Genomic DNA, 26,421 nt, shown 5'->3' on the forward strand with positions numbered 1-26,421 from the left:
ATATGAATTTTCACATAAGATGCTTCGGCTCATGCAGTTTTTGCACCCGGTATGTGTATTATGTGCCATACGACCACCTAACAGTAAGGAGACCCTAGAAAACCATATATTTTCCGAAAGTACACATTCTGACAAAACAAAAATGGGTAAATACATCTTTCTACTACAAACTACCAAACTACAAAGCTATGCTAAACAGAACGGTTTTTATGACATTTCTGAAAATTGTCACAAAGCTTGCATTTTACCCCATTATGTACCCCCACATTTTGTACCGTATCAACATAAAACATTCTAAATATGAACGCCAGGGGTCTACTGAACAGTTTGATGCCCTATATGCATAGATTTACCAAACTATGTGGGGTACAGGGGCACCCAAGTAAAAATAGTGCATATGAATTTTCACATAAGATGCTTCGGCTCATGCAGTTTTTGCACCCGGTATGTGTATTATGTGCCATACGACCACCTAACAGTAAGGAGACCCTAGAAAACCATATATTTTCCGAAAGTACACATTCTGACAAAACAAAAATGGGTAAATACATCTTTCTACTACAAACTACCAAACTACAAAGCTATGCTAAACAGAACGGTTTTTATGACATTTCTGAAAATTGTCACAAAGCTTGCATTTTACCCCATTATGTACCCCCACATTTTGTACCGTATCAACATAAAACATTCTAAATATGAACGCCAGGGGTCTACTGAACAGTTTGATGCCCTATATGCATAGATTTACCAAACTATGTGGGGTACAGGGGCACCCAAGTAAAAATAGTGCATATGAATTTTCACATAAGATGCTTCGGCTCATGCAGTTTTTGCACCCGGTATGTGTATTATGTGCCATACGACCACCTAACAGTAAAGACACCCTAGAAACCCATATATTTTCCGAAAGTACACATTCTGACAAAACAAAAATGGGTAAATAAAACTTTCTACTGCAAACTACCAAATTACAAAGCTATGCTAAACAGAACTGTTTTTGTGACATTTCTGAAAATCGTCACAAAGCTTGCATGTTGCCCCATTATGTACCCCACATTTAGTAACGTACCAACATAAAACACTCTAAGTATGAACGCCACTAGTCTACTGAACAGTTTGATGCCCAATATGAATAGATTTACCAAACTATGTGGGGTACAGAGGATGCCAAATTGAAATACAGCAGACAAAATGTCCATGTGCAAAGACAAGTAACAAAGAACAATGTAAAAAGCAATAAAATTGATAAAGATAAAAAAAATCACTAAAATCATTTTTTTTTTTTTTTGCCTAATAATATCTGCGGGCAGAATAACCGTTTGAGTATTTTGGCTAGGGCAAATAAGTTTTACAGACAAAGTCAAGCAAACAACAACTATGCATAACTGAAAATGCTATAAAATGGCTAAACATGCAGTAAAATACCCAAAAATCCACCAAAATCACAGAAAATGTAGTAGAAACACCAAAATAATACACAAAAGGTATTGCGCAGTGCGGTTAGCGAATACACTATCCGCAATGGCAATAAAACATTTTTTTCAGGCAAGAATAAAAACGATGCGATTAGAAAAAAAAAAATAATTACAAAATTACATAAGTGTGTAAGTGTGTGTGTACATGTGTGTAAAATGTGTTTTGTGTGCATGTGTGCGAGTGTGCAAGCAAGTGTGAGTTTCTCTAAGTGCTGTAAGTGATAAATGTTTGAAAACCTCCCAAAAATGCATGTGTGTGGGTGTAAGTGTGAGTATAAGTGTGTATTTGTGTAATAAATGTGTGATTGTGTGTTTGTGTGTGTATTTGCCACTTACTTGGGGTCTAGAAGATCAGGATCTGCAGGAGAAACTCGATCTGGCCCAGCAGCAGTAGATCATGTGAGGGGGCGTGTCAGGAAGCAGGGGGGCCAGAGGGGGAAGCTGCGGAAGGGAGAGGAGCTGCACAGAAAGCCAGTGGATGGCAGGTATGTATCATGGGGCCCCTGGGCAATCGCTACCCAGGGGCCACTCGTTCCCCACCTCTGACTGTTGTCTGGAGGCTGGGGAACGAGTGGGGAGCGAAGGAATGGCTTGAAAAGCCATTCCTCCGCTCCCAAAACCGGAAGTGCAGCAGGACGTAGAATCTACGTTCTGTGGCACTTTGGTCCTTTGATACACAGGACGTAGATTCTACGTCCTGTGGCACTAAAAAGGTTAAAGTAATCAAAACTGACACAGCACACAATTAATATTTCTCTTATGAAGTTTGCAATCTATGTCTTGGTCAGCCTACATGGACTCAGCTATGTGGGGGAAAGCACGTCATAAATCAAGACAGTGATCTACCATAAGAAAGTTGCCTGTAGCTAGACATTTCATGAAACATGGACATAGTGAGAACCTAGATTTTTGGTTTCAGAAAAAAACAAACAAAAAAAAATCATCCAGTCCCAAAATTACAGCATATATAATATTTAAAGTGGACCTGTCACCCAGGTATAAAAAGCTGTATAATAAAAGTCCTTTTCAAATTAAACATGAAACCCAAACTCATTTTTTTATTAACACATCCAAACCCATTATAAAAGCATTTAAAAATCCCATAGATACAAAGCTTGCCATAATAACAGGTGACTGTCTTCTTGCTGCAATTGTGAATTCCAAGGCTGAAGAAGGAGATTAAAATAATTTTTATAGTGTATGTGAAGTTTATTTTACTTGACAAACGCAATAGAAAACAATTTGGAATTATTTCTTAGGGTGACAGGTCCTCTTTAAACCTATCCCAATTTACCATAGAAATCGAGCAGAAGAATCCTGGGAGACAAATACTGAACCAAACAAAAAGGAAAAACATAGAGAAACCCTACACCTGAGCAAAAGTCATCCATATGTGCAAAATATATCCTTTTTTGCATTCAACATAAAAAATTAGCATGTACAGGTATGGGACCTGCTATCCAGAATGCTCGGGACCTGGAGTTTTCCAGATAAGGGATCTTTCCGTAATTTGGATCTCCATAACTTAAGTCTGATAAAAAATTAGTTAAATATTGAGTAAACCCAATAAGATTGTTTTGCCTCCAGTAAGGATTAATTATAGCTTAGATGGGCTCAAGTACAAGCTACTGTTTTATTATTACAGAGAAAAAAGAAATAATTAAAAAAAAATTCGAATTATTTGCTTATAATGGGGTCTACGGGCTGGCCTTTCCGTAATTTGGAACTTTCTGCATAACGGGTTTCCGGATAAGGGATCCCATACCTGTACTATAAAAAAGCACACATATAAAGACAATGGCAAGCTAAAAATGCTTTACCGCAAAGGGTGGCGACTGGGGTTACACAATATTTATAAATATGGTATAAATAATTATGTAGAAAGCACACTTCAAGCTTAATGTACATGGGAATATTATTACCCAAAAATAAAACTTAATGGAAAAAGGAAAAAAATAGTACCAAGGTAAATAGAAAAAAATATATATAAATATGTAAATAAATATGGCCACATCAGAGTAATGATTATACGGTCAAAAAAGACTCCTTAACACTTTGGCATGGCCATTAAAACCTCATTGCAAATACCAAATCATGCTCTATCCCACAGATACTTCACTCAGTATGAGACAGAACGCAGAATCTCAGCAGTTGCTCACGGAACTTTCATAAAGTCTTTGGAACTTTAAATATGTTTATTAAAGCTTGGTGAGCCACTGCTGGGTTTCTTTATTCTGTCTCATACTGAGTTTGCTATGTCTGTGGGATGGAGCATGATTTGATATGTAGTACAGATATGGGATCCTTTATCTGGAAACCCATTATCCAGAAAGTTCCCAATTATAAGAAGGCCATCTCCCATAGACCACTATAAGAAAACTGATTTTCCTTTTCTCTGTAATAATAAAACAGTACCTTATACTGATCCCAACTAAGATATAATTAATCCTTATTGGGGGCAGAACAGTCCTATTGGGTTTATTTAATGGTTAAATGATTCCCTTTTCTCTGTAATAATAAAACAGTACCTTATACTGATCCCAACTAAGACATAATTAATCCTTATTGAAGGCAAAACAACCATGTTGGGTGTATTTAGTGTTTAAATAGTTTGTCAGCAAACTTAAGGTATGGAGACCCAAACTATGGTAAGACCCCTTATCAGGAAAACCCCAGGTCCCGAGCATTCTAGATAACAGGTCCCATGTCTGTATAAGTAAATCTAGAGCAACAGGACTTGCTGAGTTTTACTACTCATCTGAGCAACTTCTTCAGTTCAGCTGACTGGTATGGGAAGCGTATTACTTATCTTTTTATTCAGGCCCTCCTCTGTTCATATTCCAGTGTTTCTTTTAGACCACTGCTTGGTTGCTAGGTTAAACTGGGCTCTAGCAACCATATAGTTGCTGAATTTCCAAACTGCTGAACAAAAAGCTAAATAATTCAAAAACCGCAAATAATAAACAATGAAGACCAATGACAAATTGCCTCAGAATCTCAATTTTGGTAGAAATAATATAAACGCAAACTATCTACTGAATGGTAGTGTGTTGGGGGTATCCTTAATGGAGAAGGATCTAGGGGTTTTTGTAGATCACAAGTTGTCTAATTCCAGGCAGTGTCATTCTGTGGCTACTAAAGCAAATAAAATGCTGTCTTGTATAAAAAAGGGCATTGACTCAAGGGATGAGAACATAATTTTGCCCCTTTATAGGTCCCTGGTAAGGCCTCACCTTGAGTATGCGGTGCAGTTTTGGGCTCCAGTCCTTAAGAAGGATATTAATGAGCTGGAGAAAGTGCAGAGACTGCAACTAAACTGGTAAAAGGGGATGGAAGATTTAAACTATGAGGTGAGACTGTCGAGGTTGGGGTTGTTTTCTCTGGAAAAGAGGCGCTTGCGAGGGGACATGATTACTCTGTACAAGTACATTAGAGGGGATTATAGGCAGATGGGGGATGTTCTTTTTTCCCATAAAAACAATCAACGCACCCCTTTAGATTAGAGGAACGGAGCTTCCATTTGAAGCAGCGTAGGTGGTTTTTCACGGTGAGGGCAGTGAGGTTGGGGAATGCCCTTCCTAGAGATGTGGTAATGGCAGATTCTGTTAATGCCTTTAAGAGGGGCCTAGATGAGTTCTTGAACAATCAGAATATCCAAGGCTATTGTGATACTAATATCTACAGTTAGTACTAGTGGTTGTATTTATAGTTTATGTATGTGAGTGTATAGATTGGTAGGTGTGGGTTAGGTGTGCTGGGTTTACTTGGATGGGTTGAACTTGATGGACACTGGTCTTTTTTCAACCCTATGTAACTATCTCTACGTCATACTAAAAGTTAATTTAAAGGTGAGCAATCCCTTTAATGAATTGTACAATACTAGTAGATTTGTGCTGCACTAGTGCCATATTATCAGGAGACTGAATATAGAAGCAGTGTGGGGAAAGCCCTTGTTTTTTCTTTATGCTGTACTAATATTACAGCCATAAGAGTTGTAGTGGCCCCACAAAGAACCAAATAGCTAATCTAGCTCTAACTGCCACCCTCCTTTAAAGAAAAGGCAGTGCACCAGCAATTCAGGGCAAGGGGCCCCTATTTAAGGTTACACACTCAGCTTGATTGTTTTAAACTAAAAATACGAGTCAGCATGTAATTCTTAGGAAAAATCAGTAATGCTAAAGTAATAAGATTAGGAACTGGCAAACTGATTTAGGGCAAAGCAGTTCACGTGATATATTTGGATTTTGCTACATTTTGCTAAATGATGATCTTGCCACTTTTATTTTGACTAAGATTCCTACAGCCTATGGACTAGGAAACATATTACCTGGATGGAAAACTTGTGTCCTAATCAAAAACATATAAGAGCAAGGTGGCCAGCATAAGGCTAATGTCAGACGAGGCGTCTGGCTATATTTTCGGCAAGCTTGCTAAAAATATTGCCATCCATCTACTACCTGTGCCTGTACCTGAATGATGAAATACGCTCGGTGCAGGCACATGTAGCTGAAATACGCATAAAAAGGCAAGAGAATGCAAAGCCTTGTGTTTTTATGCGGATATTGGCTACATGTGCCTGCACCCGAGTGTATTCCACTCATTCGGGTGCAGGCGCAGGTAGGAGACGGATGGCGATATTTTCGGCAAGCGATTTTCAACTTGCCGAAAATATACGCCAGACACCTCGTCTGACATTAGCCTTACACGGAGAGTTAAGAGAGGGAGGTGCAAAACAATTAAACAATTTTGCAGAATGGTACATGGCCTAAGGTGTTTGGTTGGAATGCAAACGAGCCAGTCTGACACTGAGCAGTCAATCTTTATAGCTTTCAAGCATTATCAGTGCAAAGATGCAAGGGCAAGGGCGCGCCAGCAATTAGGCAAGTTGAGAAACTTTCCTTAGGTGGTAGCGCCCCGCAAGTTACCAGGGGCAGCAAAAAAAAACAAAAAACACTCTCCTGGTAACATTAAGGGTAAAAAATTCAATTTCTTCACATCAGAATTTCAGCTCTTCTAGTGCAGAGAGTGCAATTGCGCTCTCTGCACTAGTGACGTGGGCTCCTCTTAAGCACAGTAAAGTTAAGCGTGTAGGGGGAGGGGGCAGCAGCACTTCAGGGGATGAAACACTGTCTGGGTGATGGCAGGGATGGGAAGGGTGGTAAGGTCATAAAGTAAATAAAAGTTGCTGGGCTGCAATCATAGCAATGTATTGCTTTTAAATTAAATGTATTCAGTGCAGCCCTTTTTTCTTTAAATGCTGTAAGTCTCCCCAATTCTTCACATGAGATCAGGGAGTCCCAATCTCACAGAGTCCGCTTTTATGTTAATGTCCATACGTGATCAATGATCCACAACGATCGCTTACAGAGGAAGCATGATAACATGGTGTATGTGTTTAGTGCCGAAGGGAAATGACTTTACCCCGAGCATATCATTCTCAATGGGGAATCCTTTTCCAAAAGTGTCACTGTAAACATTTTGTCTATTCCTTTAATTAAAATAAAAATCCATATTTTCTTTTATAGGACTAAAGGTGTTCCATTACCCATTCCCTGTAATGAGCTGAGTAACTTTAAAAAAAATGGTTTATTTGTGCATGGTAACGTGATTATCTGCCTTCCCACAGTTGCTCTGAATAACCATGAAATTGGAATTTGAAAGCACTTTTAATTTTTATATATACAATGTGTACACCAATAGGTGAGTATGAAAACCTTTAATTAATATTATGCTGAACAGCAAAGTATACTGCCCCTTTATGAAAAGCATGGTATTTGCTCGGCAGAGTAGCAAGCATCTAAAAAGAGATTATATCCATTTTTAACATGATAAGTACATATTAAGATCAAACATCATATTATCTTTTATATTTATCTTAACTATTTTTTTTAAAATCACAAAAATATGTTAAATGTTTAAGAACAGGGTTTAATGTTGCTGGGCAGGTTGTTCCAGGGCTCAGAGGTATAGAAGGGCAAGAGTAACATTCTTCTGTTTACTTATAATAAGCTGTTTGAAGAAACAAGATTATAGTTCCAATTTTGTACAAGGTTTGGCATGTCACTCAGGTAATTGTGTGGTTTGTCAGTGAGTTTTAAGCCGGAAAGGTATGATTCATATCTGGAATACAATACTGATTCTAACTGCCAACCAATGGTCAAATGAAGGTTAAACCTCAGTCCCAGGTATCTAAAACAATAATAAGAGGGCAGCTTGTTTTGTGTCAGGGACTTTGTTATATTTCATTATAGTTAGGGGGATGCTATGTTAAACAGAAGATAACCAAGTCCCGGTAAAGTGCAGCCTGAGGCAATGTTATTGCCTTTTGCTAAAATGGAGGTCTGGGCTGGAATATGCTGAAATGAATGAAATTTTGTGATATGATAATAAAACGCTTGTGCCTAAATCCTCTTAAATCCTTCCCCCCCAACAAATGCACAAATTTGCTATATTGTACAGATAATACAAATCAGGGCGGGAACTAGGGGTAGGCAGAGGAGGCAGCTGCCTAGGATGCAAAGATTAGGGGGTGCCAGGCAGGAACCTCTCCTGTCTACCCCTAGTCCTCCTTCTTTGCCATTGCCCATGCCGCTTGTCATTAGCGGTTGGGGCAATGACCCATCGGATTGCACCCCCCCCCAGACTGCGCATGCACGCCAAAGCACAGGGGAGGGGGGCAATGTAGGAGTAAAACACATTGGCTGATATTAACCTAGCATGTGTGTTCCCTTGGTTTGTGTGTGAGCGTATTGCCCGGTATTAAACCAATGGCACATACTCCTAAAAAAGTATATTTTTCGTGAAATATGTTGATTATATAATATTATATATATATTATATAATTTATTTCATATTTATGGAGACCTCCATAGTTTCTCTTTCAGCATCTCATCCGAGGGCTAACACGCAGAGGTATAAGGCTAAATATTTTTGATACCCCTTGTTGTGATAATAATGCTATGAAGTGTCATTATTGTCACAAAAGTTGTATCATTATCCGGCAAAGTGTTAAATTTACATTATTCATCAAGTTACGAAACAGGCATTTTAAGTAATATTAGTGGGTCTATTTGGAAAATGCATCTATGCTTGTACATGTAATACAGGTATGGGACCCTTTATTCAGAATGCTCAGCACCTGGGGTTTTCCAGAAAAGGGGTCTTTCCATAATTTGGATCACTTTACTTTTGAAGGTATATTTATCATGCTGTGTAAAAAGTGGAGTAAAGCATTACCGGTGATGTTGCCCAGGGCAATCTGCTTGGTCCAGAAACAGTTGGACAAGGGGCAAAGTTCATTGCTAATGACAAAAATTTTCAAACCTCCTGATTTTCTGACTGATGTTGGATGAAAAATGACTAGATGTGCAATTGTTTGGTGCCCACTAACCTTACAATAACTTGACGGATATCTCGGACTGAAATTGGTCCTTATGGAGAAAAAATCTCATTGTTTATGGCACCTTTAGTTGCAGACTGGCCTTAGTAAATTTCAGGCATATTTAAAGCTTGAATTACCAAAATCAGAAGATAACTTCAAGCCCTCCCCCCACTCCACTTAACAAATTGTGGAGTTAGTGAAAGAAAGAGTACTCCAAATTCTGACATATTTCTATAAGACATTTCCCTGTAACCATGCTATAATGACATTCTAAATAGACTTTCTGTAACCAACCATGGTAGGAAATTTAAGGTCAGGTCACAGCTGAAATTGAGGCTTGCCTTGTTTCAAGAAAATAAAAAGATGTTAAAGCCATAAAGCCTTAGGCAACATCTTTGCTATGAGCAGTAGCGTTCTCCCACTGTCTGACATGAAAGGTTACTGATCTTCTTTAAAAGGGAAGAAACCCCCTTAACACCCACCCACAGAATGCCAATGGGTTTGACATTACTTGTAAATGTAATTGCAGCTGTCCCTTTCTGCACTGCTAGCTTGTATATTGCAGATCTATTAACTTTGGAATACTCATGTACAAACAAATATTCACACATGTGGATTTCCAAAATAGCAAATGTATTATAATGAATGGAAGGGGATAAACCCCTTGGGCTTTTAGATTATCCCTGATATCATCTGATTTACAATCTTGCTGTATCACACATCATACAAAGGTTTTATGCATCACTTCTATAGCTATGGCAAACAGATGCCTTATCTTGAACCCACACTGGGTCCCTACCCAATCACTTCTATTATTCAATTGTTTCTGCCCTTTGCCTACAAGTTACTGGAGGGTGTAGTCTACAACAGCCTCACTGAGTTTCTCCCTCTTGTTCTTACTACATCGGACTGAAACCACTGGGTAAACACAACATTAATGTGCCAAACCAGTCCTTGTGCAACAGGACTTTTAAACCTCCATGATAAATCAGCTAGATATCGGGCATTCAATGCTAAGCACACCATGCACAGGCTGACTAGAGGCTGTTGCTAAGCCTTAGCAATGTCGTGAGAGGCCCAGTCTTCACATGTAATTGTCCCCTGCATGGTCAGCTTAATACCAATTAGCAGCAGTTAAAAGGAGAACTAAACCCTAAAAATGAATATGGCTAAAAAAGCTAGTGTTTATATTCTAAACATATTGCACTACCCTAAAGGTTTAGCATCTCTATAGTAGTAGTGATCCAGACCTTCAAAGTTATTACAGAAAAGAAGGTGTGAAGCTACTGGGGGCACCTTTAGAGCTTCAGATCTCCATTGCTTAAAGGTGGCCATACACGTGGCGATCTGACGATGTTTCGTACGACCATCGGTCGCACGAAACATCGTAAGATCCGCCACACACCATTCAGGGCTGAATCGGCAGGTAAGGAGGTAGAAACAATAGGATTTCTACCTCCTTCTGCCGATTCAGCTCTGAAGGGAGAATTTTGGTCAGGCGCCTTCTATGGCGCCCGATCAAAATTTTCAAACTGGTCCGATCGGCGAGTCGTCGGATATCAGCAGCTTCCTGCGATATCGGTCGACTCGCCGACATGCCATACACGCACCGATTATCATACGAAACGAGGTTTCGTACGATAATATCGGTGCGTGTATGGCCACCTTAAGGGCTGTGGTTGCTTTGGGCTGGTACAGAAGGTGAAAACATAATTTAACATTTCTGTTCTTCTTCTTTACTTAAGCTTTAGTTATCCTTTAAGCCAATTGTGAGTACCAGAGGAAGCTCTGTTTTTTGTAGGGACTAGAGTCTCTGAAGAAGAGCCATAGAGAAATAATGGAGTTTGGTAGATATCTCAGAATGACTTCAGACTGTGTTGGGGGAGGCTATAATTTGCTGTGGATTATAATTTGTGTTGTCCTTGGTTCTCCAATGGCTTAAATGACATGGGACAAAAGGAGTACAGAAAGAAAAGGAGAGGGAATGATGTTTTTTAATAATACATTAACAAGGGAGTGTTGGTGGATAAATACGTGTAAACAACTGCACCCCTTACGGGCTAAATGTAGGTTTTAATCTACTTTTAGAATAGTCATACTATAGTGTTTTTTATTATATGAGAACAGTATAGTTTTAAGATAGTTTATAGTTTCATCCTTTAGTCCCTACAGATAGAGCAATAAAGTTTCTTCAACCATGTGGAACATTATAGAATAGCTGTGCAAGGGTCATCATTGCTCTTGGAAGCCAATTACTGACAAAATGCATCAGCGGTAGTGTAATTCTGCATGTTTATGCTAAGGACCTTGCCATGCTAAAGCCCAATAGATGTCCGATAGAGACACAGGATTGTATTTTTGGGACAACGTGGATACTTTTAGAAGTGCATTGGACTTTCGAAATTTCCGAAATTTGATTTTTATTAAAATATAAAATGTATCTGCTCATGCTATATCTCATGTAGAGTCATAGGAGAACTGTGCTTTGGGGGGGGCAACTATGTAGAGAATTTTTTGTTGGAACTTTCTATGGAACTGATTTCTTTGAACATTTATGAGTACAACTGCCTGACCCCAATTTGCTTCCTGAAAGGTTACAGAATTTCACCCCTCTGTTTAAATGTGTGTATTTACGGTGGCAACAGTGAGGTCCAATCTGTATGTATATATATATATATATATATATATATATATACATATATATATATATATATATTGTATAGTAATAACTCACAAGAGGGTTAAGCGAAGATTTTTTATAACAGCTGATTTAAGTGCGCAAGGTGTGTGAAGTAGTTTACTGCGTTTAAAAACACTGGTTTCTTTTTTACTCTATGTTTCTAAATTGGTTTCCCTTTTGGAAACTCTTCCCACTTAGTATATATTGTCTGATTTGCAAGCAAGTACAATTACTGATCAAGACAAGTCATGTGTTAGTTTGCTCCTAATCTCATGAGCCCCATGTTAATCTCATCAGGTGATTACATCACATGCACAAACCCAGGCTCAATGTATATTAATAAATTCTTGCTGAATGTTCCATGCGAGGGACAAGGAGAATATGTTATATAGAATATGGCTTATTAACAAATAAAAAACACATCTCTCAAGTCTTCATCGTGCAAGCTAAGTGGGATTCTCCAAACTGAGTGCACTGAATGATTGCCAGCAGTGATGCAAGTCAGGAAAAACACAACCCAGATCTGACCCTAGCTGACAAAACCTTAAGCCATTCCTGATCCAAATCTGCAAAATGTTGCCATTGTATGACCTGCATTCAACCCATACCTGCATCTTTCTGCTACTTCTGCATGCACCTTAGGAACCAAAATAGGGAAACTTCGGGGAGCAGAGGAAGAGTGTACTTCACCGCACTGACCCGCAGCCAACCGCAATGGTGCCCAAATTTTAATGGTGCCCTAACCCACCTGACATAAGGGTAAACCCACAGGGTCCCACGTGTTCAAACCTGCACATCATGAATTGCCAGTAAATATGTCTAAGCTGCTACTAAGCCATTTTGAAATTCGAACCCTGGTGTGATAATGCCAGCCAAAACCCAGATTTCCAATATTTGCAGTGAATCTGGCCATACATGGGAAGTTCTGCTTGTTTGGTTTAAATCTTTTACCAATATTGTCCACCTTGAGGACTTATCTGCAATTTAAGATCACAACTGGAGCTATGCAAGCTGCTGGGACAAGGACCACATTAACCTGCAGATGCAGTCCACAACCTGCCTGGTCAATATCTGCCTGATTTTCGACCACACATTGATCAGGCAGGCCTGTTGGCTGGAGCCATACACAGCCAAATAAGCTTCTGATTTGGTCTGGAAGCAGTGGCATAACTAGGGTGTGCCGGACCCCCCTACAAAAAAAATATTTGGAAGGGCCTGGTGCGCACCTCTCCGTACTTGGACACCTGCCCCCCCTGGAGTCTCACGCCTGCTGCATCCCTCTTCCTGGCCACAGGTAGGAAAATGGCTGTGGAGGAGTGGCGGGATTTTTTGAAGCAGACCCCGCGGTCCGGGCCTCCCTGTGACCGCAGGGTCTGCTTCTTCTACAGTTACGCCACTGTGTGGAAGCACTAAAGGTGGCCATACACGCACCGATAATATTGTACGAAACCTTGTTTCGTACGATATTCGGTGCGTATATGGTATGTCGGTGAGTCGACCGATATCGCAGGAAGCTGCTGATATCGGCCGACTCGCCGATCGGACCAGTTTGAAAATTTTGATCGGGCGCCATAGAAGGCGCCTGACCAAAATCTCCCTTCAGCGCTGAATCGGCAGAAGGAGGTAGAAATCCTATTGTTTCTACCTCCTTACCTGCCGATTCAGCCCTGAATGGTGTGTGGCGGATCTGACGACCGATGGTCGCACGAAACATCATCAGATCGCCACGTGTATGGCCAGCTTTAGGCTGATGCCAGACGAGGCATAGGGCTGATTTTTTCGGCAACCGGAAAAGCGCTTGCTGAAAATTCCGCCCTACGCCTCCTACATGTGCCTGCACCCAAATGAATGAGATACACTCTGGTGCAGGCACATGTAGCCGATATACGCATGAAAACGCGAGATAATAAGTCTCGCGTTTTCATGCGTATTTCGGCTACATATGCCTGCACCCAAGCGTATTCAATTCATTCGGGTGCAGGCACATGTAGGAGGCATAGGGCGGAATTTTCAGCAAGCGATTTTCCGCTTGCCGAAAAAATCCTCCCTATGCCTCGTCTGGCATCAGCCTTAGTTAGCAGCTTTTGTTGGCTTTATATAGCCTTTGTATCTGCTTACAGGCTATGATGGTTGGGCACTATGGTCAAAACCAGGCAAATCTGGGTAGGACTGGCCCACTTTACTCTTTCATCTTTTGATATTTCCATTAGATTATTACAGTAATATATTGCGCTGTTACCTTAAGCCTGGGACAGCAGCTGGTCACATGTTCTCTTCTTCCTGTTCCTGTACTGTGTGTGTAGAAGTCTAAGAGCCACCATTTTGCAGTGTGCTATTATATGTTGCTGTGTTAACCTTTAGTAAAAGTTATTCTCTACAAGACCAGTTTGTGATCTGGTTCACTGTCTTATCCACATGCTTCAGAGTCTCCTGCAAAGCCAGTGCAAGGTGCCTGAACAGATTTAATCATGGACAAGACATGGTGTCAGAAGTTGGAGTGTAACCAGAAATCTGCAAGCAAATCCCCACAGAACTGTAAGTAGTTTGAGAAGAATACACTGTTTGCTATAAAGGACATTTATACAGATAAAAGACTGTGTGCCTGCCTAAGAATGGAGCAGTTTAAACCTCCAACATTATTTGGGTGGGGTGCTGGTGGCTGTATTAGGAGGCCCCACCAGGAAATGAACACTAAAAAAGAGCATTTGTCAAGCTGAGAAAGTAACAATGGCTATCCATGTTTAATAGGATGCATTTGTTTTGTCTTGAGATAAAAGAACTTCAGGTATTGTCATTTCCAGTAACTGTTGGTTGAATCTGTCCAGCTGTGTTCAAAGCATATAGAGTATGTTGTCAGTCAGACACAGCTGCCTTGGAACACAAACACAGCCAAGTTGCACTTTTAAAAATGTGCCAAAATGAATTAAAGCACATAATAAAACCTTTAATTGAAAAAATATGCACAATGCAAACAACTTTTCCTTTTGTGCATAAATGTTTCCTTTCTCCGTGTTTAATATGAGTTTCATGAACCCACAAAAGTAGCATCTTAGGATAAATAAGGATAAACTAAAGGTATGGGATCTGTTGCCTGGAAACCCATTATCCAGAAAGCTGCAAATGATGGTAAGGCCATCTTCCATTGAGTTCCTTTTAAGCAAGTAATTCCTATTTTTAAACATGATTTCCTTTTTCTCTGTAATAATAAAACAGTACCTTGTACTTGATCCCATCTAAGATATAATTAATCCTTATTGGAGACAAATCAATCCCACCGGGTTTATTTAATATTTAAATGATTTTCAAGTAGATTCAGGGACTCAGGTCCCAAGCATTTGTGCTTTGTATAAATTACCTGTTATTTCTATAGTTCAGACACATTTACAGTGTTTTACAAAGTGGTAGGGTCGGACTGGGCCTGATCCCTGTTGGCACTTCCCCTGCACCCCCCAGTCCGACCCTGCAGAGTGGAACTTACAATCTAATGTCACATTGACTTTTTCTCAGAAGCTAGTTAACCTGCCTGCATGTTTTGCAGTCATAAATGAGGCTTGTAGTGCCAGTGTTAAAAACAGATTTAGAAATTGATAACAATTAAAATGTATAAAGCAGTAACTATAGGCTTATGGCACATGGAATGCATTTTCAGCCAGGAAAAAAGTTCCCCAACTTAGCAAAGAAGTCGGTCATTAGTTTTTAAGAAAAATGCTGAAATGTGCTTTTTTTTAACCAAAATCCGCATGCCAAGCTGGTGATTGACAAACCCCCACACAAGAATATGCTAAATATCCTGATGTTTTGCTTGCTCCCCCCCACCCCCAGGGCACCAATGGGCAGGCTCATAGCAACTCTCTTTTATACTATCATTTATTCCTTTGACAGTCTGGCTTGGGGCACAATAACTTGCTAGTGATAGATATATGTTTGTTAATGGTTGCAGCAAAGGCTATTGCCACACTGTGCTGATTCCTGGCCTGCAGATAAACGCAGAATGATAATCGGCACCAGTCCTTCCCTGTGCCAGCACCCGGCCCATAGCCTTGGTCCATTTACAGACACACAGAGCAGATTTCAACATCAAAACGCACAATCGTGATTACCGGTATACATTTTGCCACTTAATTCCACTCCATGTCTGTGCACCTAGGCCGACACAGTGACTCCAAGTGCAAGGCACAACATTAAGCTGACAGGAGTGTAGGCCGAGATTCTGCCTGGTGGTGTGGCAATGATTTCCACACCAGATACAGAGTATCAGTACTCTGAGAGGTTCCATGAGTAATTTATCACAAAAGCAAAGTCATAAAAAACTGCCAGCTCATCACATACACCTGCCATATTTATTACTCAATAAAACCTTGTGAGTCAATAGAATGCTGCAGTTATCTATGTGGCAGCAATAAAGTTACAGGTGCACACAGCATGGACTACAATATTACAATACGGCCCAAATTGTCCCTAAAAAAGAAAACAAATGTGTTTAGGCCAAAATATGCCCAGTATGTCAGAGATTGGAATCAGAATGTTTAGAAAGCAGAGCCAGAACAGGCAACAGAAACTTTCCAGAAATTGATCACGTGACTGAGAAAAATTTCAGCTGCTCGGTTTCCTTGAAGAAATGAAAGTGGTGAATTCTGGGGATTCTGTTGCTACAACTGCACAAAGTCATGTTCGTGTTTCTCTGAATGGCACAGGTACACCCACAAACACACACAATAAGAAAGATTCAATGTCAGATTGTTTTTCCTGGTAACATTTTCTAGTTTATGAAAGTTTTTTCCAGATGTTCTAGCTTTTACAACTTTTCTCCAGAATCCAAATTTTTCACGGCAGAAAATATATCACAGCACAAATCTATGGTAAATCCATGCATGGAGGAAAAATGATCATTTAGATTATATTTCTCAAGATTTTAAAGTGGGAAAATAGAGGTTTTTTTAACAGTCTTTGATAAATCTGATGCAATTTTTAGTATATATGGGCAGGAATAAAGTAATTTAGATATTTATCACATTTTACTAATTAAACTGATGAGTCCTATGCAAGTATAGCTAGTATAAAAGGGGAATGCCACCTAGAAATAGTTTCTGAAATGTGTGAGAAAAAACCAGAGTACCCTTAGGAAACCCAAGCAGAGACAGTAAGGACATACAAACTCTGTTGCATAGTGCTGAAATTTGTCTCGTGTTGTAATACCCAGTTATTTACAGGAGAAGGAAAGGCTATATCACTGGGGGGTACCTAACATTTTGGCACCCCTACCCCCCAGTGATGTAGCCTTTCCTTCTCCTTTAACAGCACATTCTATGTGAGCTGTAAACAGATTATACAATCCAGGCTTTTAATTTTAAATAAAATAATTATTTGTTTTCTACAATACACCACTAAAAATAAAATAAAACCACAAAGCAAAGACCTCTCAAGGGAGAAATACATTGCATACTCCCCAATGTGCTAAAAATGCTTACAATGATGGCTGCAAACATTATAATTAAACAAAGAAATTCCATTGCAAGATCATATTTACTTCATATTATTTCATTGTGATATTAACAAGCAAATACAAGTATTAAAATGCATTTAAAAAAAAATACTTCCCCCTTAAGTGTATTTAAAGCTGTGTGTCCAGAGAATGGGGATGTAACCGAAACAGAGGATGTCCAAAGAAGGGAAGCTAAGATGATAATGGGTATGGAAGGTCACAGAGATAAGGCTGATGCCACACGTGGCGTTTTTAGGCTGCGTTTTTTCTCAGCCTAAAAATGCCGCACAACCCACACAGCTCCTGACTATGGCGTTTTTCAGCCTAGTACTGGTGACGTAAGCAAATCCCATTTCCATGGTGCTAATAGTGCGAAATAGCAAAAAACGCTGCGTATTTCCGCTAGGTCTGGCAGCTGCCTTTGTGTATACATAGGAATAGCTTGCTTTGCAAATACTGGCGTATTTCAGCCAACGCTTGAAAAATCCGTGCTAAGGCGTTTTCTAGCGTATTTCCGCATTGTGTGGTTTGCTTCACGTCTTTTCAAGTTATTTCTATGGATGATGATATCGGGCGTTTTTCAGCCGCCGAGAGAATTAGAAAAAACGCAGCGGAAAAACGCCACGTGTGGACTGTCCCACCAGGGCACCAGAAGAAAACCCAGTGGGTCCCAGTTCTGTTAGGCCCCAGACACATTGATGGGCAGTGTGGCCAATTTGCTGTCGCCCAGTACAATAGTAGGAGCAAATTGGCACAGAAACTTTGTGGATGGTATTTTATTGGCTTCATTTGTCCAACCATTAAAGCACCTACAGCTGCTCCTATTTACAACATAGGATATTTTTCCACCACCAACAAACCAATCTTCCTTAACATTCAAATCAGTGCAATTTGGCCATCTGCAAGCTGCAGAATAATAAAATTATATGTTTAAAATGGTGGCACGGTGGATGATAAATCTCTTTATCAGATCTACCTGGAAACCTACAAGTTGTAAACCACAACATACATATTAGCAGTTAAGAAAGGAAAAGCCAACAACACCATTAAGAAGGGAAATCTGCTAATGGCTTACCTTGGTTCCCTTGGTGCCTTTTAGTTTGCCTCTTCTATTTTTCCTACAGTTACAGCCATAGATGCGCTGCAGGCACAGACAGCAGGAAGACCAGAAGCCGTCCCACGCCATTGCATAGCCAGCTGTCGGGGTGCAGAGAAGGAAAGTTTAATATGGAGATATTCAGTAGGGTAAAGATAGAGATAGCACAAGCAAAGATACTCTAGTTGAGTTGTTCTGCTTGTTACTCAATCTCACTTGGTTGTGACAAGCTTCCTTAGAACAGGTCCGACTAGACTGGGAGGTATCTTCCGTGACACTAGTGAGCATGTATTTTTTTCTAAATGGCTTGGGAATAGTTCTCTCCTGCTCAGAAGCTAAAAGAATAGTATGTTACTCACTAATTATGGGAGCTAATTTCCCATACATCCCACTGACAGAACAGGGGGGGACACGTATGTGACTTGAAAAACAGAAATTGAGTTACGTATGAGGAGCACTAACAGGCTTAATCAAGCAAGCAGGTCGTTATATATATATATATGTGTGTATGGCATTGAATGAAAGTCTTCTTATAGTAGAATGTACATGCCTCATGCCCCACACAGCATTCCCTCACCACTAAAAATTAAGAGGATTTAACACTCTCTCAAGGAATCAGGCCAAGCAGCAGGGGTGTCTGCCTAGGGCGTAACTATATTTGGAATGGGTGGGGGGCTCAATTCCAGAAAATATGCTTATTGAGGTATGCAGAGCAGCAACACTATTTGAGCTGGTCATCATTAAATCAACTCCTTTCTCTCCTTACCCTTCCTGTGTCAACTGATCTGAGCCCACCACTAACTCTTACGAACAGGGATAATGGCATGGTGAGACTGTGGTGGGAGATGCAGATATCCTTCCTTGCCTTGGGTGCCAAACAGGCCTGGACTGGCAATCTGTAGATTCTGGCAAATGCCAGAGGGGCCGCTGTAAGCTGCCACTGAAAGTCACTATTTAGTGGGCTGGTGGGGGGCTCTTTGGGCCTCTATGTACTTGGAATTCCAGGGCCTATTTTAACTCCCAGTCCCGGCCTGGTTCTTTGGTTTGGCAGAAAAGGAGTACCCCCCAGTGATTCTAATCACTTACCTGATACCCCTGGTGGTATCTGCACCAGCCGCAGTATATGCAAGCGAGCGCTCCTCTTCTTTCTGTCTTCTTTCTTCAGTTGAGCGAAAAATACAACTTTTTTTTTGTTAAAGTTACTTTTTCACTCTACTGTGCATGCTCAAATATCGAAGACGGAACGCTCGCCTGCATACACCCCAGTGATGTAGCCTTTCCTCCTCCCTTAAGAAGTGTTTCAAAACAAAAAACTGTAGAAATGAGCACATAGGAGGGTGTTATGATTCCAAAGCTAAAATGTATAACCCACATTTTCTCTTTTCTTTCTCACTTTTATTTTATTTTCCTTTCAGGATTACTAGATTCTGTCTCCAACAAATATTTTTCATGCACATATAAATCTAAATCAAATAATTTTGCTCACATTCCACACCAAGATAAACGCTATTTAAGCTTTATATTCTTTAATCTGTCTCTCCTGTTCTCTTAGAGTGCGTGCTGCCTTTGGTCAGGGTATCTTGTTAATACATAACTGATCCTATAATGAAAGTGGTTTAGCCTACTGTATTTGGATGATCAATTAATAATGTTTTTCCATTTCTGGGCACATTTAATATTGGGATGAGAAAGTGACTTTACCTTATATACAAAAAAAAAGACTGAGTTTCTCTAAACTGAAAAAAAATTAAATAACCATCATTTCCTCATTTCTCCAGCTGCTGTAAGTAACAAACTAAGGACCCAATAATCTGAGGAAGCCCCTCTCCCGTATCTGTATAACACTGACTGCCCACCGGCATGGCACTGACAGACTGAGGAAGCCCCTCTCCCGTATCTGTATAACATCGACTGCCCAACGGCATGGCACTGACAGACTGAGGAAGCCCCTCTCCCGTATCTGTATAACATCGACTGCCCACCGGCATGGCACTGACAGACTGAGGAAGCCCCTCTCCCGTATCTGTATAACATCGACTGCCCACCGGCATGGCACTGACAGACTGAGGAAGCCCCTCTCCCGTATCTGTATAACATCGACTGCCCACCGGCATGGCACTGACAGACTGAGGAAGCCCCTCTCCCGTATCTGTATAACACCGACTGCCCACCGGCATGGCACTGACAGACTGAGGAAGCCCCTCTCCCGTATCTGTATAACATCGACTGCCCACCGGCATGGCACTGACAGACTGAGGAAGCCCCTCTCCCGTATCTGTATAACACTGACTGCCCACCGGCATGGCACTGACAGACTGAGGAAGCCCCTCTCCCATATCTGTATAACACTGACTGCCCACCGGCATGGCACTGACAGACTGAGGAAGCCCCTCTCCCATACTACTAGTAGCAGCTACTTGTCCTGGCTACTAAAATAGACAATGCTGATCATTTACTGATAACTGTCTCTACATGTGTTTTAGCAGAGGCAATTCTTAGTATTGTCTATGGCAGGGTATTTTCTGGAGTTTAGTAGCCATGAAAAAGTAGCTGCTACTAGTAGCTCATTGTCTTCACCCTAAAGGGTAATGATAGAAATGCTGCCATTTAATGGCTCCTATAAGGGGAGTATAAAAAAACATGAAACTTAAAGCACTGAATCTATCTCAGGGTTTAAAAGTTTACATTGTAAATTCTCTGGATCAGAACATTTTACCCGGACAATTAGGAAGATATCCCGTTAATGAGCCCATGAATATAATGCAGTGCCTGTGTGTGAATATGAGAATAAGCAGTTTTAGTTCTGTCTCTATCCACCTTTCCCCCCCCCCGGCGGGGACTGGGCACAGTAACAAGTGCAGGGTGGCTGAATCCATCACCAACTACCGAGACCCCAACACCCACCCACAGTGCATGTACAGCCCCCAGTAACAGCGAAGCCCCACGGATCTTGCCCCCATCCCAAAGCCGACAGGATATATGAGCCCCCGGACTCACAGGAGCGGATAGGGGATCAGTTCATTACCTGGCGTGTGTGCTCTGCGTCTGGCTGCTCCCTGCACTCCTGGAGCCCAATATTTCCCTATTCTTGCTGTTCCCTCTGCCTCCCTCCCTGCTTTCCTGACTTTCGTCCACAAATTAACGCTGCACTGCCTTCTGCCAGTCTCTTGCTTAATTCATCCTCCTCCTTCTGTACCTGCCGCACTGGCTTCGCAACTTCATTCTAGTGTGTGGATCGCTTGTATGCAAGGCCCCCACCTACTGGCCATTAGTTGTACTGCAATCCTATTGAACGCGGGACCGGCACTGCAACAGAAACCCATTTGCTACTGCGGCACCCTGCAACTGTCTCCCTTATAATACCAAAGAATATTACAAATTGGTTCCTAGGGTGCCACAAATGACTGGCCACCCAAAAGTTGTGCCCCAGTGATGGTTGCCCTGCTCCGTAGTAACAGAGAGTTAGAATGTTTCCCTTGAAAACAGAACCATAGTAATGTAGTGGTGAAAGCAATTAACCACATTTTGAAAACACTTAAACACATTTGCTTTGTGTTGCCATAGAGAGATCTCCTTTTAGGCAATTGGCAGGTCTCTCATGCTGACCTGGGGAGATGCTATCTATGTTTAAAGGGCGGTGGGTTCAAACCCCCTCACCCATATAACTCATGTCAGTCTCTAATGATTTGAGAGGTGTAAAGAGACTTCAGGGCTTTTCCCTGGGGCCCTTAGACATCTTTGCCATTTTCACATTCCCTGAGCCTCTCTAACCTCTGTGTGTAGGGCCAGACTGGCAGTGTGTGAATTCTAAGGCTGCCACCTGTCTGGTTTGGACCCAGACAGACCAAGTTTTAAGGCAGAGACCTCCCATTTCTGGCGGTTTGTGTCAGCAATGCATGGTGTCAAGCGTCATCACACAAACCAAGATGCCATAGACAGTGACTATTTATTGGGTTGGTGGGGGGGCTGTTTGGGCCTCTGTGTACATGGTATGCAAGGGCCTATGCGGAATCCCAGTAGAGGCCTGCCTGCAGGGTCGGACTGGGCGGCCCAGTCCGACCTTTGCCCGCGTTCCTCTCCTGACGCGTTCAATTTATACGTGCTCAGGGAGGACGTCAGGTGGGGGCCCTGCGGGGGGTAGGGGGGCCCCGCGGGGGGTAGGGGACATGGCTGGCTGGGGCACCTGCAGGGCCCCTGGGGTGGGAGCCCCGGTGGGCCCTGCACCCCCTAGTCCAACCCTGCCTGCATGTCCAATACATCTGTTAAGTGCAAAAATGCCCCCTGAGTACTAGGGTTGCCACCTGGTTTTGAACCGGACATCCCAGTTTTTGGAAGGGCTGTCCAGGTCAAAACCTCCTTCCTGGTTTTCCAAATTAGGAAAACTGGGCAGGACTCACTGAGAATGACACTGCAATTGGCCAATCGGCAATCACTGTATCATAGCCCCTCCCAGTGATGGTACAGACCCACCTCTTCCCTGCCGTCACTGCCCACTGAGGTCGCAACCCTACCAAGCACTATGGTTTTTTCCACTTTGCTCTTAGTATTCAGAGGGCTTTTTGCTTCTAGAATAAAGTGCAGAGTTTTGGGCCTCCCTATGAATACAGTGACACAGACCACAAATGCAGCCCTGGAAGGACTATATGTAGCCCCAGACTAGCAATCTGTGGATTCTGGCAAATACCAGAGGGGCTGCTGTAAGATGCCACAAACACTCACTATTTATTGGGCTGGTGGGGGCTGTTTGGGCCTCTGTGTACCTAGAATGCCAGGGCCTATTTTAACTCCCAGTCCAGGCCTGGTTCTTTGGTTTGGCAGGAAAGGAGAACCACCAGTGATTGTAATCACTTACCTGATACCCCTGGCAGTGATCCTGTTAGGAGAGAACTGCACTGGCCCGGGGTATAAATGAGCAAGTGCTCCTCTTCCTTCTGTCTTCTTTCTTCTTCTTCCTCTGTGTAATTGTATCCCAGTCTGGGCATTACTATTTGCCTTCGTTAGGAGCCTTGTTGTCTTAGAAGGGGAAGCTCCCTCTCTGACAGCGTGCAATCTCTAATCCTACATTCTGGCTCTGTTACATGCCACCTTAGGGAGAGGCCTGCTCGTCTTCAAGCTTTCAGTTTCTGCCCTTACCTGCACTAATGCCGACTTATCTGCCAAGAGCAAAGTTTACAGAAGTCAGTCATAATGTGTTATATTGTCTGTTTATAGTGAGAGTTAGCATGTGTGAATTCAGTGAGAGGTCATGGAGCATACACGGAGAGTACACATGCATGCACCCATAGGCACCACCAGCGTGTCACAACACACAGCAGAAAATTAGGTAATTACAGGTAATTCTGGGCCAGCAGGCTTTGCTGCAAATCCCAGCCTGCTTTAGGAACACTCCTGGGTAGGGTTGTCACCTCACCCCTTTAATTCCAGCAATATATTGAATCTGCATTCTGCATGGCTAATTAGCAAGTAATTTAGATGCATTCTGCAGACTCAACTGTTTTATGTGCAGCCATGGAAAATGCACCTAAATTAATTGCTAATTGAGCGCTAATTAATCATGCAGGATGTGGATTTAATATGTGGCCAGTATTAAAGGGATGAGGTGGCAGCCCTACCCGTGGGTGAGTTTGTGTGTCTCTTGCTGTTATGTTTCTTTAAAGGATTTCAAGGCAAGGCCCATTACTGGACATCAATCATTTACTTGTCTTTGTTTTGTAAGAATAATTTGTTTTGTTTTTGCTTAGTCTTCAATTTCTCCCTCCTTCTGCCCTGCAACTGAAAATGCCATAAGGCTTTTTTTGTTATTCATATTTTTCCCTGCTTTTTTTCTGCCTGCGACCGCTACTGTACCATTCGTCCAGCCTCAGTTCCTAAATGCTTCTTGGCTGCTAAAGTAATACCAGATAAGCCTGTCAAAGAACTCACTGCATAAGGGTAAAAAAGGCACAATATTACTAGAACTGAAGCAATCTATACACCTTCTTTTATCATATTTGTAGCCATGGTATGAGTAAGGGTGAAGACACGCAGAGCTACTTGTAGCAGTTACTTATTCACAGCTACTTAACTCCAGAAAATACCCTGTCATAGACAATACTGAGAATTGCCCTCTGCTAAAACACACCCTTAAGGCCCCCATACACGGGCCGATAGAAGCTGCCGATATCGGTCCCTTGGACCGACTCGGCAGCTTATCTGCCCGTGTAGGGGCAGAAACGAGCGGGCTGGCCGACCGATAACTGGCCTGAAATTGGTCAACTATCGGTCGGCCAGGTTAGAAAATCCAGTCGGATCGGGGACCGCATCGGCTCGTTGATGTGGTCCCCGAACCGACTGCCCCATTGCCGCCTACATAATCCGATCGTTTGGCCCGATGACCATCGGTCGCACGAAACATCGTCAGATCCGCCACACACCGTTCAGGGCTAAAACAGCAGATAAGGAGGTAGAAACAATAGGATTTCTACCTCCTTCTGCCGATTCAGCCCTGACGGCAGATTTTGGTCAGGCGCCTTCTATGGCGCCCGATCAAAATGTTCTAACTTGGCCAATCGGCGAGTCGACCGATTTCAGCAGCTTCCTGCGATATCGGTCGACTCGCCGACATGCCATACACGCACCGAATATCGTACGAAACGAGGTTTCGTACGATATTATCGGTGCGTGTATGGCCAGCTTAGGACAGGTTCCAACTGGAGAAGAAGGATCAAACAGGCAATTTAATGGGCCTTTAAACAGTGAGTGTATTCCCCCAATACCAAACAAATGTATACATAATTAAATAAAAGTGAAATTTAGTTTCTTATTGTAGCCTTTAATATTCTTCCCTATGACTGATCTTTATTATATTTAACATTTTTGGTGGAATTCAAACTTTTGTGCCTATGAGCATGCATATAATTGTCTCACAACAAGAAAAAGATGTGAATGTTATATTCTGTCATCTTGAACAAGTAGCGGGGTGTTTATGACATAGGGGAGACCTATGTAAGAGTGCAAGTGGGGTAGGACCCCAACATTAACTCATGATAATGTCTTATATTTTTTTCTTGCTTACTAAATACTGTAGATTATACATGGTAAGGTGAAAATGGTGCAAAGTTTGCACAGATTTGAAAATACCAATCACATGTTTGCTGACCAGCAAATCTGCCCGACTCCCACAATTCTTAAGCTTAATGAATAGGTTGGAAACATACTTGCAGTTGTAGTCCAGCAACATCTGTAGACTTAAGGTTAACAAACAAGGCATTCAAGGATCAGTGGACATTTCATACATGTGCTGTTTAAGCCTATAAATTGCATTGGAACAATGTTTGATGCCAGGCTGAAGTGCACTGTTGGTCATTAATGAAAAAAAAATAGTATTATGTGAATGTATTTAGTGTATCACTGGAGCCGCATTAATAGAGAGCTTTGTATATAAAGGTATAGTTGCTGATATATAGATTGCAATAGGATTGGTAAGTAAGTTGGATTTGCACCACAGCTCACTTGTGTGTCAGTGCCTGGAATGTATATGAGGTGGAGCTGTTCCAAGGGAGGCCTCATTGTCCCCAGATCTTTTGTGAAGGTGGAGGATGGCTAGGGAACATGAATGGGCCTTTTGTGTGGCAGTCGGGAAACTTTGTGGGTCTCCTGAGAAATTTTAATTATATGAAATCCTGAGCTAAACGTAAAGCTGCTGATGTGTGAGCAAAGTTGCCATAGCGACATGACATGCTGGAGTCTTGAAGCTTTAATGGCAAAGACTTCTTTTCCCTCCAAAAAAGCCTGAAACCATGAGAGTTACTTTTTAAGAAGATCTATTTGTTTTTCTGAGCACTTGCAACATTTATTTTCAAGAACAAATATATGTTCTAATAATAAGCCCAAAAAAACATGGACATATAATGATAACTTTACCCTTATGTGTCATATTTTGATTTCAAACATATTTTAAAGTACTCAATTCTGGTGCCTCTTTGTGGAGTTTGTACAGTCGGCCCAAGTTTGTGGGTTGTGGTTTCCTGTGGGTACTCTGGCTCCTCCCCAAAGGACAATGATATCTATATATATGTGTGTGTGTGTATTTGTGCCTGTGGTAGGAAAATTCCCATGTAAGCTTCACTGAGTCAGTAACAGTAAAGTGAATAATCAATGTGTTGCTTAATATCAACGATATGTAAATAAAGATTAATAATCAGAATACTGCAATAAAAAAAAACATTTTTTGTTATTATGCTTTAATAATGCTGACATGAAGATAATCTAACCATCGACGTGCTGTAAAACTGTTCTACAGTGCCAGCTGGGTTACCTTTTTGATCC

The 26,421-nt window shown here is 41.6% G+C and overlaps 1 pseudogene; it reads right to left on the minus strand.

Moving 5' to 3' along the window:
* LOC100494493 overlaps nt 1–26,421 on the minus strand; it is a 55,836-nt pseudogene that overhangs the window by 16,879 nt on the left and 12,536 nt on the right.

Source organism: Xenopus tropicalis, chromosome 8 (genome assembly GCF_000004195.4).
Source record: "Xenopus tropicalis strain Nigerian chromosome 8, UCB_Xtro_10.0, whole genome shotgun sequence".
Lineage (NCBI taxonomy): Eukaryota > Metazoa > Chordata > Amphibia > Anura > Pipidae > Xenopus > Xenopus tropicalis.